The 14,991-nt window shown below is 48.9% G+C and overlaps 1 long non-coding RNA gene across 1 annotated transcript; it reads left to right on the plus strand.

Annotated features, from left to right (window-relative positions):
• The first annotated feature begins 951 nt into the window (after window positions 1-951).
• On the plus strand, window positions 952-13,971 carry LOC115509710. The gene is made up of 3 exons (XR_004343473.1): window positions 952-1,029; window positions 1,194-1,323; window positions 13,560-13,971. It is a non-coding gene; the product is annotated as an uncharacterized LOC115509710 (long non-coding RNA).
• The last annotated feature ends 1,020 nt before the right edge of the window (window positions 13,972-14,991 follow it).

Genomic DNA, 14,991 nt, shown 5'->3' on the forward strand with positions numbered 1-14,991 from the left:
GAAACTTTAAATAAATAAATAAAATGTTAATTATATGTCAGCCACTTGGGGTTTTTCCCAGAGCGTCTGACGGTGCGTTAGGCACATAATAGCGATGCCATAGAGATTTAAAAACTAACGCCCTGCACCCGCATGGCCACCACAGGACTGGGCACTTCTTGCACAGCCGTAGTACGGCTCCCTGCTCCGTACAACCAGCACCCCCAGCACCTACAGCACAGCTGTACCATCAGATGTTGCTCTATAACTAGATGTTGGCTTTGTTCTCAGTCTTGGTGCATGCCATGTGCAGCAAACAACACAGATCCCAAAAGTGGGGAGCAAAGAACATCCCCACGGGACACGAATGAATTCCTCCCCCATTTCTATCAACCTTATCTGCTTGTTGTGGCTCTTATTGCTAAGAGGAAATTTAATCCCCCTCTTGGAACCCAAAAGTCACATACCCATTCCCCAAGGAGCTGAGATCATAAGAAAGACCAAAGTTTAGGATTACTCCTTGATAAGAGTCTTGTTTAAACAAGATCACATATAAAAGCCAGTCTGATCTCCACACCCTTCTTCCCTCTGTTCTCCTCTCTGCTTTTTCCTCCCTGCTTGGAAGATTATGAAATTGTGTAGTCCACCCCAGGGACTCAGGCTCTGACAGACCTAACGCCCATTGCTTTCAAACACACAAATCTGTTTCCCAGCCCTCTCTGGAAGCCAATGTTTGGGACTCCCCCAGGGCTGTTTGCTCAGACCAGTTCCTGGGCACTTCCCATTGGCACTTGTTCGTTTACATTTTGAAACTAGAACAAAGTTCAACACACGTTGGCTTCAGCACCCTATGAATTGCCCAACCCTGGTTAGAAAAATGCAGATAATAGCAACCTGGGAAAACTGCCCTCCTGAAATAGCACAGCCCCACAGCATTTTGGCAACAGGTTTCCCCGTGGTGAGTCTTCTGGCTCTGCAACCGTGGAGACACCCAGGGATGTAAACAGCAACGAGAAAAGGCCACTTGTGCCACTATTAGGTTTTGCGGTGGTGAGCGCATTTTTCCCCCCACACAGCGTCAGTTGTAATTTTTTGTTGTTCCATTTAAACTTTGAATGAAAGTGTAAACACCGAGAGTTGAGGCCTTGTTGTCCTGCTTTTATGCTATGAGAGTTTCTCCCCCTCCTTTTAGTGACCTTGCTTCTCTGTTTCAGCTCCTGTCTGTCCTGTCTGAAGACAAGTTCCTTCAGGCTGCAGACCACTGCAGCCTCAAGAGCTGGGACGGTTAGAAGGAGGTAGCAAAGCCCCGTGCCTGGTGCCACTCCTGCCTGCGACAGCCCCTCAGTAAGTCAGGGTCACAGTTAGATTGGGCTGTTGCAGGCCACTGTGGGGGCATGCACTGGGGGGCCCCCTTGGCACTTGCCCGTCACACCGATACCTGGCAGGCTGGCCTGCTGGGCAGAGCGCAGGAGCTTGGGGTGGAAGCAGCCAGCTCCCCACACTGATCCCCTTTTACAGGATTCCAGGCCAGGGCCAGCAGCCCTTCGGCACAGAACTTTCTGTACATTCCACAGCAACTGAAAGGGCTTTTGTCCGCAACAGGAAGAACGAACGACAAAGGCAATTGTGTGTCTCCTTGCAGACCTGCACAGCAGGCTTGGAAAGAGAAACTTCTTTCCCCAAGAGACCAGTTTGCCTGAGCGACTGCAATCACAGATGTGGTCACACAGTCACACAACACGGGAGCAGTGTGGTGTTCGAGTTCCCACGTGTGTGGCAGGGTGCTTATAGCACGTACAGTACACACCCTCACACATGCACACAAACCCCAACACACTGCTCCCATGCCAGCCGAGAAGGGCTGTGAGTTACACGCCACAACTGCAAGGGGCCTCAGGAAGGCGTCCCGCTGACCCCTTCAGGAGCCATCGCTTGATTATTCCTCTCTTCTGGTGGAGCCACAAAGGTCTAGAGGGTCCTATGACTCGTCACAGGTCACGTTGTTCTTTTCGAGACCCACACCCCATTCCTGTGAAGAACACTGGGCAGCATCAGAGAAAGACCTGTCTACAAGAAGCCTATCCTGGGGTCCCTTCAAACGCATAGTTATTCCTGGCCCATTGAGTTCTGGGTATAACTCCAGACCGCCCACATAAGATCCATTACATGGAAGAAATATTTCTCACCGGAGGAGAGTAGATCTCTCCTTTTGCCATTTTCTCCCTCCTCTTTTTCCCTTTTTCCCTGTAATTGCCATAATAGGAGGCCAAAGGTTTGAAGGGTTTTAAATTTTGTTTGTTAAAGGAAAAAGCTTTCCTTATCAAATGAAATTATTACGTATCAGTTTATTGCACCCTATGAATGGAATAACACAGCCCATTTCCCCTGCAGATCTGACTGCCAGAATTCTCAGTGCTGAGTTTGGTGGATGGGTTAAAGCCACTTACTCAACCCAGGCGCATCTGCTTCTCCCAACAGGTGTCTGCCCTGGTGTTTGTTTTTGATTCGTATCTTGTCGCATCCCAAGTTTTAACATCATAAGCAATCTTTGTGCTATGCAAAAAACTTTTATTGACCTGGGAGAGTTGGGAAATCTGAGTATTATTTCTGGCTCTGCCTGAATGATCAGTTCTACCTTGAGCAAGACATCCCCTCTCTCTGGGTCTTGATTTCCTCATTTGTGAAACACGAAGACTGAGCTGTCTGTGTCTCCCAAGCTTGCCTGTCACAGCATCACCAGGGGCTCTGGTTAATTGTACAGATCCCCAGGACCCTTGCCTGGATGGCAGGGGAGGCTGGAATCTGTATCTTTAAATCAAGCAGCCCAGTGGATTCTTATCTTCCAGCAAGTTTGGAAGACGCTAACACCAGATAGTTGCTATGGTCTCGTTCTGCACTATGATCTATAATTTATATAAATAATTTCTTAGAAAGAAGATGCAAAAGGATGAGGATTTTGAAACTATATGTTTTCTATTTGCTGGATATAGTTTATTATGATCTTCAGTTTTCATTTATAAACACATGAGGGGCACGCTTCATATTTCCCCACCCAAGTGCTGGGTCTCCTGCCCACGCAGGCTGCGCTTCTTCAGGAGCTCAGCAAACATTTCCCCAGACACTTGCATGACTCCCCTCCCTCCACACCTTCCCCTGAGCGCTTGCTCAAACGTTACTTTGAGCAAATGTGAGGCCTTCCGTGGGGCCAGTATCACAGCTTCACAGCTCCCTCCTCGTTTCCAATCCTCCTTAGCATGCATAACTGTGTAACCTCCTTAGCATGCACAACTTTTTCTCCTTAGCATACATAACTGTGTAACCTCCTGAATTTTCACTTATCTATCTTGTTTGTCATCTGTCTTCCCCACTAGAACACAAGCTCCTTAAGGGGAGGGATTTTTTGTCTGTTTTATTCTCTGGTATAGCTTCAGTGCCTGGGCTGGGACATGGTAGTTGCTCAATCAATATTTTTGTAATTGGTAAATGAAATCCCTACTGGACGAATGAATGAATGAATGAATGAACGAACGAAATTCCAGAAAGGGTCCAGACGTTTAATCCCAGGGAACAGCTTCTCCATACCCATGCCGGCTCCAGGCTTCCAGCAACTGTGTTCTAGTTCGTTGCTCATTACACACAGATAACATTGGAATCCCATGATTGAGGCTCTTCTTGGGAGGATATTACTCAATCCTGCCTTGCTCCTGTGGGATTGGCCTCAGGGCACACAAAGTTCCCCAGGCCCCCCACTCACAGCTTACTTCTTTAAATATTTTTTTTTTCAACGTTTATTTATTTTTGGGACAGAGAGAGACAGAGCATGAACGGGGGAGGAGCAGAGAGAGAGGGAGACACAGAATCGGAAACAGCCTCCAGGCTCTGAGCCATCAGCCCAGAGCCCGACGCGGGGCTCGAAATCCCGGACCACGAGATCGTGACCTGGCTGAAGTCGGACGCTTAACCGACTGCGCCACCCAGGCGCCCCTCACAGCTTACTTCTTGATGCATGACCCTGACTGTGTCCTTTGACACAATCCCCTTTTTTCTTTCCTTTTCCACGAGGATCCACTGAGACCTCGGTCACCTTTGCTCCAGGCTGGGGTTGTCCACCTCCCAGCCACACTCCTGAACCTTTCTCTAAAAAGAAAATGTTCTCGGGGCTCCTGGGTGGCTTAGTCGGTTAAGCATCCGACTTTGGCTCGGGTCATGATCTCACAGTTTGTGAGTTCAAGCCCCGCATCGGGCTCTGTGCTGACAGCTCAGAGCCTGGAGCCTGCTTTGTGGATTCTGTCTCCTGCTCTCTCTGCCTCTCCCCAGCTCGTACTCTGTCTCTCTCTCAAAAATAAATAAAACATTAAAAAAAATTTTTTTTAATTAAAATAAAAAAATAAAAAGAAAATGTTCTCATTTAACAGAGGGGAAATGGCAGATGCTGGGATCCATCTCCCAGCGGGAGGGAGGCCAGGCACCCCTTTAATTTTAGTTTTTGAAGTAAACTCTATATCTAGAGTGGGGCTTGAACTCATGACCCTGAGATCAAGAGTTTCATGCTCTACCAACTAAGCCAGCCAGGCGCCCCATTAGAAGCTTTTAAAATTTAGCCAGCTACCACAGCTCAGATGAACTACTTCCAATTCCCTGGAACAGGGGTCTGGGCATTATCATTTTTAAAGCTCCCAGGTGATTTCAGTGTCCAGTCAGTGTTGAGACCTCAGGGCAGGGGATGCAAGCCCCCACCACATATGCTAACACCTGCTCTCTCTGAAGCCCCTTTCCTGCCTCCTGGGCCAAGGGTTGCCCAGACCACAGAACTCTCTAGAAGCTGGATTAACCCTTTGGGCTCTGCACTTCTGCCCTGATGACTTCAGCAGCAACAGCCTCAAGGCCCCACATGGGTGGTTCTGTTCTCCCAACTCTTCTCTCTCCCAGCTCTTCTCTCTTTTGGTGGAGGAAGGGGCAGGATATTAGTAAGTGGTTGAGGAGCAATGCCACAGGTCTGGGAATCAAGAGGCTTGGACTTTAGTCCTCTCTGGGAGCCCATGTGACCCTGGCCCAGTCACTTGTTCCATTCAATACCTGTAATCAGATAGGTCAGTTCTGAGTTTCAGGGAAATTCATGTATTTGTGAAGCGACCGCATATGCCACTGGTCCATACAGTGACTTTGTGCAAATCCAAGTGAATTCTGGATTTTGATAGTCCCTCAGCTGCCTGCTCGTATATAATGAACAAGTATACCTGGCCTGAATGAAACACACCTTAAAGGAAATTTAATTGGCGAAAAAAATACTGGACCTGTACCTCCACCTGAGATGAAATGATGGGTCTGCAAATGGGAAAGGGTGGAGGAGAGAGGAGGCTCTGGGATCTGCTGTGGAATCTCTTGCAGCCTCAAATGGCCCCTGTGCGGGGCTGGGACAGACCAGCAGCAGACAGCTCAGCATGCATGCTCTCAGCCATGCAGGGGAGCTGAGACCTGGTTTGCAAACCTAGCAATACATGCTTATGTGCCTGTGTTCACAAAGAGAAGCTGGAAAATAAAACAGATTTTTTAAATGAAGATTAAATAGAGTCACTGAAGCTACAGATGTTCACCTTCCATCTGGACATTTTGAAATTGGTCAAATTTGCTCTGAAATACTTCCATCCCCACTCTGCCTTCTCCCCTTCTCTGTGCCCTCTTGGCTTTTTTAAATGTCCAGTGTCCCCAGTGCTCTGCTTACCATTCTCCCTTTCTCAACCACCTCACCCCCATCCCATTCCCATTCTACCCTTCTAGTTAACTTGAAAAGTTGTTGGAAAGACTACAGATTAGACAGATCTGGATTCAATTCCCAACTAACTGGGTGCACTTGAGGCAGTTAACAAAACCCATTTGAGCCTCAGGTTCTTCATCTGTAGAATGGGGATAATGATGCTTAGCTGATATAATGGCACTTAGTTGATAGCGTTGCTGTGATAATTAAACAAAAATATACACAGAGTATCAGGCATATAATAGGTGTTTGATAAATGCAGACAGATTCTACCATTTTTCTCTCTGGAAAGGTGCTGCCCTTATTTACTTAAGCCCTAGTACAAATTTCGATCATATCTTCCTTTTCCTATACGTGTGGGTATTAATGCTTTTGTGGTTGTTGGGAAGCATTGCTATATCTTGAGCAGCCCCAGGCAGCTCATTTCCTGAAATGCACTACTCTTTGCAAACACTCAGTCTTGGAGGGGCAGCGGCAGGGAGGCCAAGCTGTGTGGAAGAGGGCAGGGTGCCCTGGCTTTATGCATGCTTGACAGGTAGCCCACCGAGACAAATGGTGTTGGGTTCTGGGGACACATGTGTGGACACCCCCTTGGCCTCAAAGGCACAACAGGATGCAGCCGCCTGCTCTTGAGCCTCATAAGCCCTGACGATGCTGAGGGCATGCCCTCTGAAAAGCCAGGGTCTCCACGCCTCTCTGAGGAGCCCTGCCCACTATTGAAGCTGCTCGTCATTCTTCCACACCCCTGTCCTTTCCTAAAAGGCTCGGGCCATAGGTTTCCCACTGACTGTCTAAAGTGAGCTGCTGACCTAGACCTCAATACAGAGGGAGCACCGCGGCCTCCTTCAGCCTGGCATCCTAGGCCTTGCCAAGGGAACAGCGGCTTCTTGGACGCCAAGATGGAGAGGAAACACCACTCAGGTGACATCGGCTCTCCTCTTGGGCACCTGTGGCTCCCATGTCCGTGTGAGCACCTGCCCCCTTCCGAGGGCAGCCTCTTCTGTTGTCTCCATTGTCCACTGTTCTCATAGCCCCACACTCTGAGGCAGGACCTCCTAACATTTTAGCCTTTGTTTGGAAAGAGTGTAAAATCTCTGTGCATTTTGAAGCAACAGAGCTGAGTCACAACCAGCAGAGAGCTCACTTCTTTCTGTCACAACGGACCATGACTGTGAAGCCTCGTCCCCAAGGCACCTCCCCCTCAGCTTTCACAACCTTTCACAACCAACCAGTCCAAGCTTCTGAAGCTCAGGGTGTGTGGGTCAGAGCCTACTCGATGCTATGGTGGGGGTGGGCATCTAGCCTTGTGCAGGAGACAGTAGTTAAAATCTATGAAAAGCTAGCTCTCCCCAGGAGGGAAGAACACTTCCTAAAAGAAGAATCTAGATGTCTTTCTCTGTTCTGTCAGTAAGTCATTTCTGTTGTAGATCGAAAGCAAATATAGGTATTATTATCAAAAATAATCCCTTTGGGGTGCCTAGGTGGCTCAGTCGGCATCTGACTCTTGATTTTGACTCAAGTCATGATCCCAGTGTCGTGGGATTGAGCCCCCACATCAGATGCCACGCTGAGCATAGAGCCTGCTTGGGACTTTCATTCTCTCTCTCTCTCTCTCTCTCTCTCCCTCTGCCCCTCTCCCCTGCTTGCACTCTCTCTCTGTCTTAAAAAAAATCATTTTTTATTATAAAATCAGTATGTGTTAATTTGCTGAGAACCCAGAGAAGCAAAACAGAAACATAAAAAGCAGCACAGCCCTCCCCCCCATCTGCATGTTTACAGTAACAACTACTTATTGAATGGTATAAGCTAGGCGGAGTGCTAAGCCCATCCTGTGCATTTTTAAATTGAATCCACACAACCCTATACAATAGATATTATTTAAACCTCCAGCAGATAATTAAACAGTCTCACAGAGGGTAAGTGTACAGTCAATAGGGAACAGAGCTGGGATGTGCACACACACCTCTCACCATGGACTAGAAGACTTTATTCTCTGTTAAGGGGCTTTCAGGCAGCAGAGGGAGCTGAGGAGCTCTTTCCAGCCCCTACATCTCAATCCTACAGCAGCCCCCCACTCTGGCATTCCTGCCTGGTTGGCCAACTCTGCCCATACCCACCTGCCCACCTGCACCAGCTTCTGCAGTCGCTTCGTCTTTGCAGCCACAGCAACACATTTGCATGTAGCCCCTGGGGTGGCCACACACCATGGACAGAACTCTTCCTATTAGGGCTGCTGATACAGGAGTCAGAGGCCCTGCCCATCAGTACCTTACAGGGTGACCTTGGACAAGATCCTTGAGAGTTATTATTATTATATAACTCTCATGGGAATAATAGCAATCAGTTTTTCCTGTGGTTCTAAAGGAGGTAAGGTAGGGGTGCCCGGGTGCCTCAGTTGGTTAAGTGTCCAGCTTTGGCTCAGGTCATGATCTCACGGTTCATGGGCTCGAGCCCCACGTCAGGCTCTGTGCTGACAGCTCAGAGCCTGGAGCCTACTTCAGATTCTGTGTCTTGCTCTCTCTCTGATCTCCCTTGCTCGTGCTCTGTCTCTCTTTCTCTCTCAAAAATAAATATTAAACATTTTTTTTAATTTTTTTTTTCAACGTTTATTTATTTTTGAGACAGAGAGAGACAGAGCATGAACGGGGGAGGGGCAGAGAGAGAGGGAGACACAGAATCGGAAACAGGCTCCAGGCTCTGAGCCATCAGCCCAGAGCCCGACGCGGGGCTCGAACTCACGGACCGCGAGATCGTGACCTGGCTGAAGTCGGACGCTTAACCGACTGCGCCACCCAGGCGCCCCTAAACATTTTTTTAATAAAAAATAAAAACCTACAGGAGGTAAAGTACACAAGACCATCATTACCGGTGGTTTAAATGACATAGAACAGTTACCGAGAAGGCAAGAATAAGCTGTATAAAACATGTTCACAATGTGTAAAGAGCATTTGATGACATGAGACAATAAGAACAGATACAGGCAGACCACCATGACACCGAAGGTGCCTTAGTTGTGGAACAGGGATAGGCAAATGCATATTGATCAGAAAATTTACCTGACATGCCAACCCAGAGTAGGCAGGTTCCATGTGACATTGGATGAACTGGGGGGCTGGAACCACCCCCCATTCAATGTGTGAGGGTGCGACTGAGATTGGGCTGGAGTCAGGAGAGCCTGGGCCAAGAACACAGGCCTGGTTTTTCATCTGGTGTGGCCCTTCCTGGAAGAGGCTGAGTCCCATGATCCCGGCCTGTTTTGGACTTTCTGGAACCTGGAAAAACATCCCATAGGCTTTGTCTCTTTGAACCTCAGAATAAGAAGACTAAACAGCAACAAGAGAAGAGAGTGGGCCAAGGCTTGCAATCTCCACATCTAAGCACGTCAGCCCCACCAGCCCGAAGTGGTCAAATCAAGCTGCTGACTTGTCATCTCATGGCCCTTCTGGGTCTCACATCCTGCGGGCTTTTTTTTTTTTTTTTTAATGTTTATTTAAAGAGAGAAAGCATGTAAGCAAGGGAGGGGCAGAGAGAGGGGGACAGAGGATCTAAAGCAGCCTCTGTGCTAAGAACACAGAGCCCCATGAGGGGCTTGAACTCACGAACCATGAGATCATGACCTGAGTTGAAGTCAGATGCCTAACTGACTGAGCCACCCAGGCGCCCCTGCCCTGTGGTTTTAATAGCCATCTCCTGCAACAGGAAGAAGAAAGTACCATATTTCTCCTGGGCTTTGACAGGCTCTTAAAACAATGCTGTTTCTGTTTCAGATGATGATACCCTGAAATGATCTGCCCATCCCTACAGCTTCTCATGCACCCAGTCAATAATTAATTGACCAACTCACATTCCTAGAAAGGACACTGTTGAAGACCCAGTGCTGTGTTGGGCCTATGAGGTTGCTCAGAGGTTCACAACCCTGTCCCTGTCCTCAAGGAGGTTAGCCTCCAGATGGTGTTTCAGTCACCTTGGAGCTCACCATGGGCACAGGAAGAAAGAAAAAAAAAAAACAGTACAGGAAATGCCTTCCTTGGTGTCAGCCTGAGGACATTTGCCTATGTCTGGAAATGTTTACATGGGGATTGCACCGTATGGAGCATTACACCACATACATCTGCCTTTGCAGTTGTATTGTCCTTGCATATTTCCACGGGCTGAGAAAGGGAAGACAAGGAACGTTCCTGGGCTCCTCCTGTGGGTCAGCACTGTACCAACAGCTGACTGGGATTATTCATCCTCACACTGCCTCGTGGGAAGCTTCAGGAATCTGCTGTGCAGGGGGCAGATCTCAGCTCTGAGAGGCAGGAGTGCTGAGCTCAGGGGGCTGAAGCTGAGAGTGCGGGTCTGTTAGCTATTGGTTGTGGGGGTTAGCCATAAGGTGACGAGGCATGTTTCCAGCTCATTAAGGGCCTTGGGTGCTGGCTAAGGAAGTTTCTCCTGGCTGCTGAGCTGATCAAGTCTGTGGGGAAGCTCTGTGGCAGCTGTGTGAGGGCTGGCAGGAAGAGGGGGAGGGACTGCAGAACAAGACTAGAGGAGAGGGCTCCAGAAGGGCAAATCTGATGTCCTTCTCCTCCTCCTCCCCACACACAGAAGAATGGTCTTTGGACTCAAGTAAGTCATTTTAGTAACCCAGCTTTAGATTTTAGACCCAAGCAGTGGCCCCTATATTAATTTGGATAGTCAAAATTGGCCACATTGAGACAGCTGAGTGAGGGGAGCTTGTGCTGTGAACAGCAGCCTGGCTAGGTGACTGCTACGAGGACAAACGGAGGAGATTTGGCACCATGACTGAGGGAGCACCCGGGGAGAAGTGGGGGGAAGGCACTAATTGAAGATTTAGGCAGGCCTGGTTCTGAAATCTGCCCCTGCCATTTATGAGCCATAAGACCTGGAAAACATCATTTAAGCTCGTTGGTCCTCTTTCCCTCACCTATAAATAGATTTCATCATCCCCCTCTTGCATGATTATGGTATTAGAGTATTCAAAGTGCCTAGCACACGGTTGGCGCTCAGTGAATGCAGCTAGTGTGACTTCTCCTAGTGGCTCCCCAGTGCTAGCCCCATCAGCCTGGTCTGCCCTGTGGAGTAACAGTGCCTTTTAGTGGCTGAACAGGGAATGACAGGTCTTCTAGGTGCCCGGGCCCTGCTTCTGCCCCACCCCACATCCCACAGGCTATAAGTCTCCATTGTCCTACACAATCAGAGCTGACAACTCAGACCCAGCCAGCATGCACCTCTCAAAAGAGCCCAAACCCCACTCTGGTCAGCAAGGGACAGGCTTCGTTGTTCTAGTACTGGAGGACTTCAAACCCGGTGGGTTCTGAATCTTGGTCTAGGAAGAAAACACAACCTTGAGTAGCTTGGGAACAGTTTTCTAGAAATGGCCATGACCTCCAACCCCTCCAATCCCACCCCGAAGAATCGTGTGAGTTGAAAGCAAAATTCCAGCTGCACAGCCAGGCATTCCCCAGCAAAACAAGGAGGAAAGCCATTCAACAAACACCAGGCACCGTCCGGGTCGCTGGTTCCACCAGGCTGCAGATACCACCGCCAGCAAGCACATAGCCCTGCTCTCCCAGGTAGCTGACCATTTAGTGGGATAAAGACATCAGCCAAACAGTCACCCGGATATATAACTGCAGACCATAATAAGGTCATGAAGGAAAGGTTCAGGGTGCTGAGTTCACCATGGACCAGATAAGGGGCTCCCACAGGCCTCAGGAGCACCTCACTAGTTAAGGTGCCGCCCCTAGGCTCCGTGCACTTAGCATATATTTGAATGTTCACTACATTTTGGAGGTGGGATGACATGGCTCTGTGCTGTCTACCCCTCAAATTGGTAGACAGGAGTCAGAGAAGTCACCAAAGGATGAACAGGCATTAGTAAGTGCTGGTTTTTAAAAAGAGCATGCCCAGAAGCAGTTCAAAGGTCCTGAGGTGGGATCCCATGGGGCATCTTGGTGCACAGAAATCAAGGGTAGTGGCAGTAACTCTGGAGCAATAGGCAGGGGCCAGGCCATGAGGCATCGGGGGTCATAATCAAGAGTGCAGATGTCACATTTAGTGCTTCTGCTTCCCTGTCACCCACCCACCCACCGACCCCACCCGCCTGCTGGGACAGGCCCCTCATGCTGCCTTCCTCTTCCCCTCACTGCCCAGGGTGCCTCTGTTAAGTCTTTTCTGGACTCCATCCTTTTTTCCCTTCTCTCTGTAGCAACCTATCAAATGTGTCAGAGATTTTTTTCCCTTTCTTCCTTCCTCTCTTCTTCCCACAGAAAATCCTAAGTAAAAACTGGCATTCAAAACCAAAGTCCCATGCCTAAGCTGCAAGGATTTCTTGCCAGCCCTGTGTGCCCTGTGCTAGGCCTGGGGATGAGAGAGAAGATATGCTCGAGAAAATATGCTCTTTCCTTACCCTTAAGGGGCTTCTCATCTTGTCCTGAATCCAGAGACTGCCTCTCAACTATGGACTACTACATTCTGAGCCCTGTTGTTGGAAACAACACTTATAAATGCTCCCTCTCTTTCTGAACATTCAGGTCCCCACGCGGGAATCAACCTGGTGGGCAGTCAGTTCATCTGGCAAATGGCTTGAGGTACACAGGAAGGGGCACTGTACCTGGAGCCAAATGCCTGGGTTTGTAACCTGGCTCTGCCATTTTTCAAAACTGTGTGTCCTTAAATTTTTTGACTTCTGAGGGCTTTGGTTTCTTCTTTGAGAAAGTGGGGAATAACAGGACTTTCCTGCCTACCTTGCAGAGGGTTTACGAGGATCAGATGAGGCACTGCAGTGGTCCCCACATAAGGCTTCTGTGACAGGTGGCAACTGTGAGGACATTTTCACCAGCCCAGGGTGAGATGAGGAAAATAAGGTCAGCAGAGGGAGGCATTCACAAAGGTAGATTTATTCAAGGGGAAGGACTGGCCATTATTCTGAGATTGTGTCCTTCTTTGCATTGAAACTGCATTTGTTTCATGAAATGATGTTAGAAGATTTTTATGAATGTTTTCACTTCACAAAATAAAAGGGTAACTATTCAGTTTGGGGGGAAACTCACTGCTCTGTGAAAACCCAAATCCACCCGAGTAAGTGAACCCTCTGCAAACCACAGGTACTACTCTTGCTGCCCCACCTCCTGGACTCCTGGCCACAGCCCTCTCATCCTGGAGTTAAAAGCAAAGTTTCTGGAACCCAACTGTTAGGGCTTCAACACCGATGATACACTTTCTAGCTGTGTGTGATTGTGGACACGTTGCTTATGCTTGAGTTTCAGTATCTATAGTGAAGACTAAATGTTAAGGGACGTGAAACAGCGCGTGGCACCTATGGACACCGATGAATGTGAGCTGTGATTATTATATTATTTTTCCTCCCAGCCCCAGCTCACCAGGTCACAGCTGCCTGTGCCAAGCCTTACGTCATTATGCCCTCGGGTTCTCTTTCTCCATCTCCAAGGCCTTTCTAGATCTGCCTTTAGGGGCCAAGAAGCCATTGGTTTCTCCTAGAAAGTTCTGGGAAGGGAAACATACAGGACTGTTCCTAATAAGCAGAAAGAAGAAGAGGGGTTTTAACTCTACTGTGATGTGTGTGTGTGTGTGTGTGTGTGTGTGTGTGTGTGTGTGTGTGTGTTTTCCTTTCCATCTAAAACTCTGTCCATTGACTTGCAAATGAGGAATTGCTTTCAGGTTTTCAGCCATCTTTTGCCACAGCTAAGCCCAGAAGTGAACTTGGAAGCTGAAGACTTGAGAGGGGCACGTGCTTGGCAGAGACCAGGTGTTTTGGTTTGTTTTAAGATAATCCTTTTTTACTTTGGTTTCCCCTTTACAGGACACAGACTCAAGACCTCTTCCACTTGTGGCAGACATGCGTGCTCTCCATCATTCGCTAACAAGACGTCACAGCATCTGTGTCCCTTGTGATTAAAAACGTGCGGGGAGCTAGAACACACATATGCCTCAAATGCTTCTGTTCCAATAAGAGAAAACTCACAGCTGGCCCTGGGCTGGGGCCAGCCCCTCCAGATCTGAGCATAGGAAGACAAGAGGCTTGGTCCTGAACTTCCAGAACAAGCTGAAAACACCAGCTAGCCCCCGATTCCACTCTCCGTGGGAGTTGGCCACTGACACCACCGTGGAGCCCACAGAGGTAACGCCCTTTTGCTCTTGCTTATAGCTTGTGGTATCTGCATAATTGACAATGGAAAGTTTGTCAGCAAAGGCGTTTCCATATTTTTTTATACTTTGAACAATATAAATAATGGACACCGCAAGGTTTTTTGTTAGACTCTCTACTCTTTTTGTCCCTAAGTGCACTAAAAAGCACACAGAGGGTTTTTCCTTTCAGAGGTGCTTTAGTCCAGGCGTGGCTCCAGGATTTATTTGTGGTTCCCTGGGCTCTGCCCTCTCTCCTGCACTGCCCACACCCCTAGCCTGGTGGCCAGATGGCTCAGGCAAGCCACAGATGTCCCCAGGAAAAGAGGAAACAGGTCTAACCCAACATTAGAGGCAAGACTCCTGCAGGGCACCTGGGTGGCTCAGTTGGTTGAGCGTCTGACTTTGGCTTGGGTCACGATCTCGCTGTTCGTGAGTTCGAGCCCCGCATCGGGCTCTGTGCTGACCACTCAGAGCCTGGAGCCTGCTTCAGATTCTGTGTCCCCCTCTCTCTCTGCCCCTCCCCTGCTTGTGCTCTGTCTCTCTCTGTCTCTCAAAAATAAATAAATATTAAAAAAAATAAAAAAACAATTAGAAGCAAGACTCCTGAGAGTCCCCCTAACTGAACAACCCAGGACATAGGGGCCCCCGTGAAAGCGCTGCTCAGAGGAATGGAGGGTGCCCACTGGCTGTGCCGACCAGAGACCCCAGGAGCTGGGGCTTCGGCCCCCTTCTCCTGCTGGATGTGGGCTCTTTGAGGAAGGGGTGGACACGAAGGCTGAGGGAGGGGCACGAGCAATGCCCACTACTCAGTCATTCTTGAGCTTTGGAAACCACATAAAAGTAGTGGACACTCTCCCTTGAAAACTGAACTTATACCAATGACATAAAACTGTGCCTCCAAATTTAGAGGGTTTGTGGGCTCTTGAAGTCCACCTCTGGGGGCTAAGAACGCCTCCACTGCCCTATTTGGCTCAGCAGCTGTTACAACATGCCAACTTGGAAGAGCTCACACCTTTCTGCCCACTCCTCCTCTGAAACCTTCCGGGGTCCCCCCTCATCTGAATGTCCCCTCCACCTGGTGCCACTGTCCCTCTGCACCTTAGTTC

The sequence above is a fragment of the Lynx canadensis genome, chromosome A3, assembly GCF_007474595.2.
Source record: "Lynx canadensis isolate LIC74 chromosome A3, mLynCan4.pri.v2, whole genome shotgun sequence".
NCBI classification, from domain to species: Eukaryota; Metazoa; Chordata; class Mammalia; order Carnivora; family Felidae; genus Lynx; species Lynx canadensis.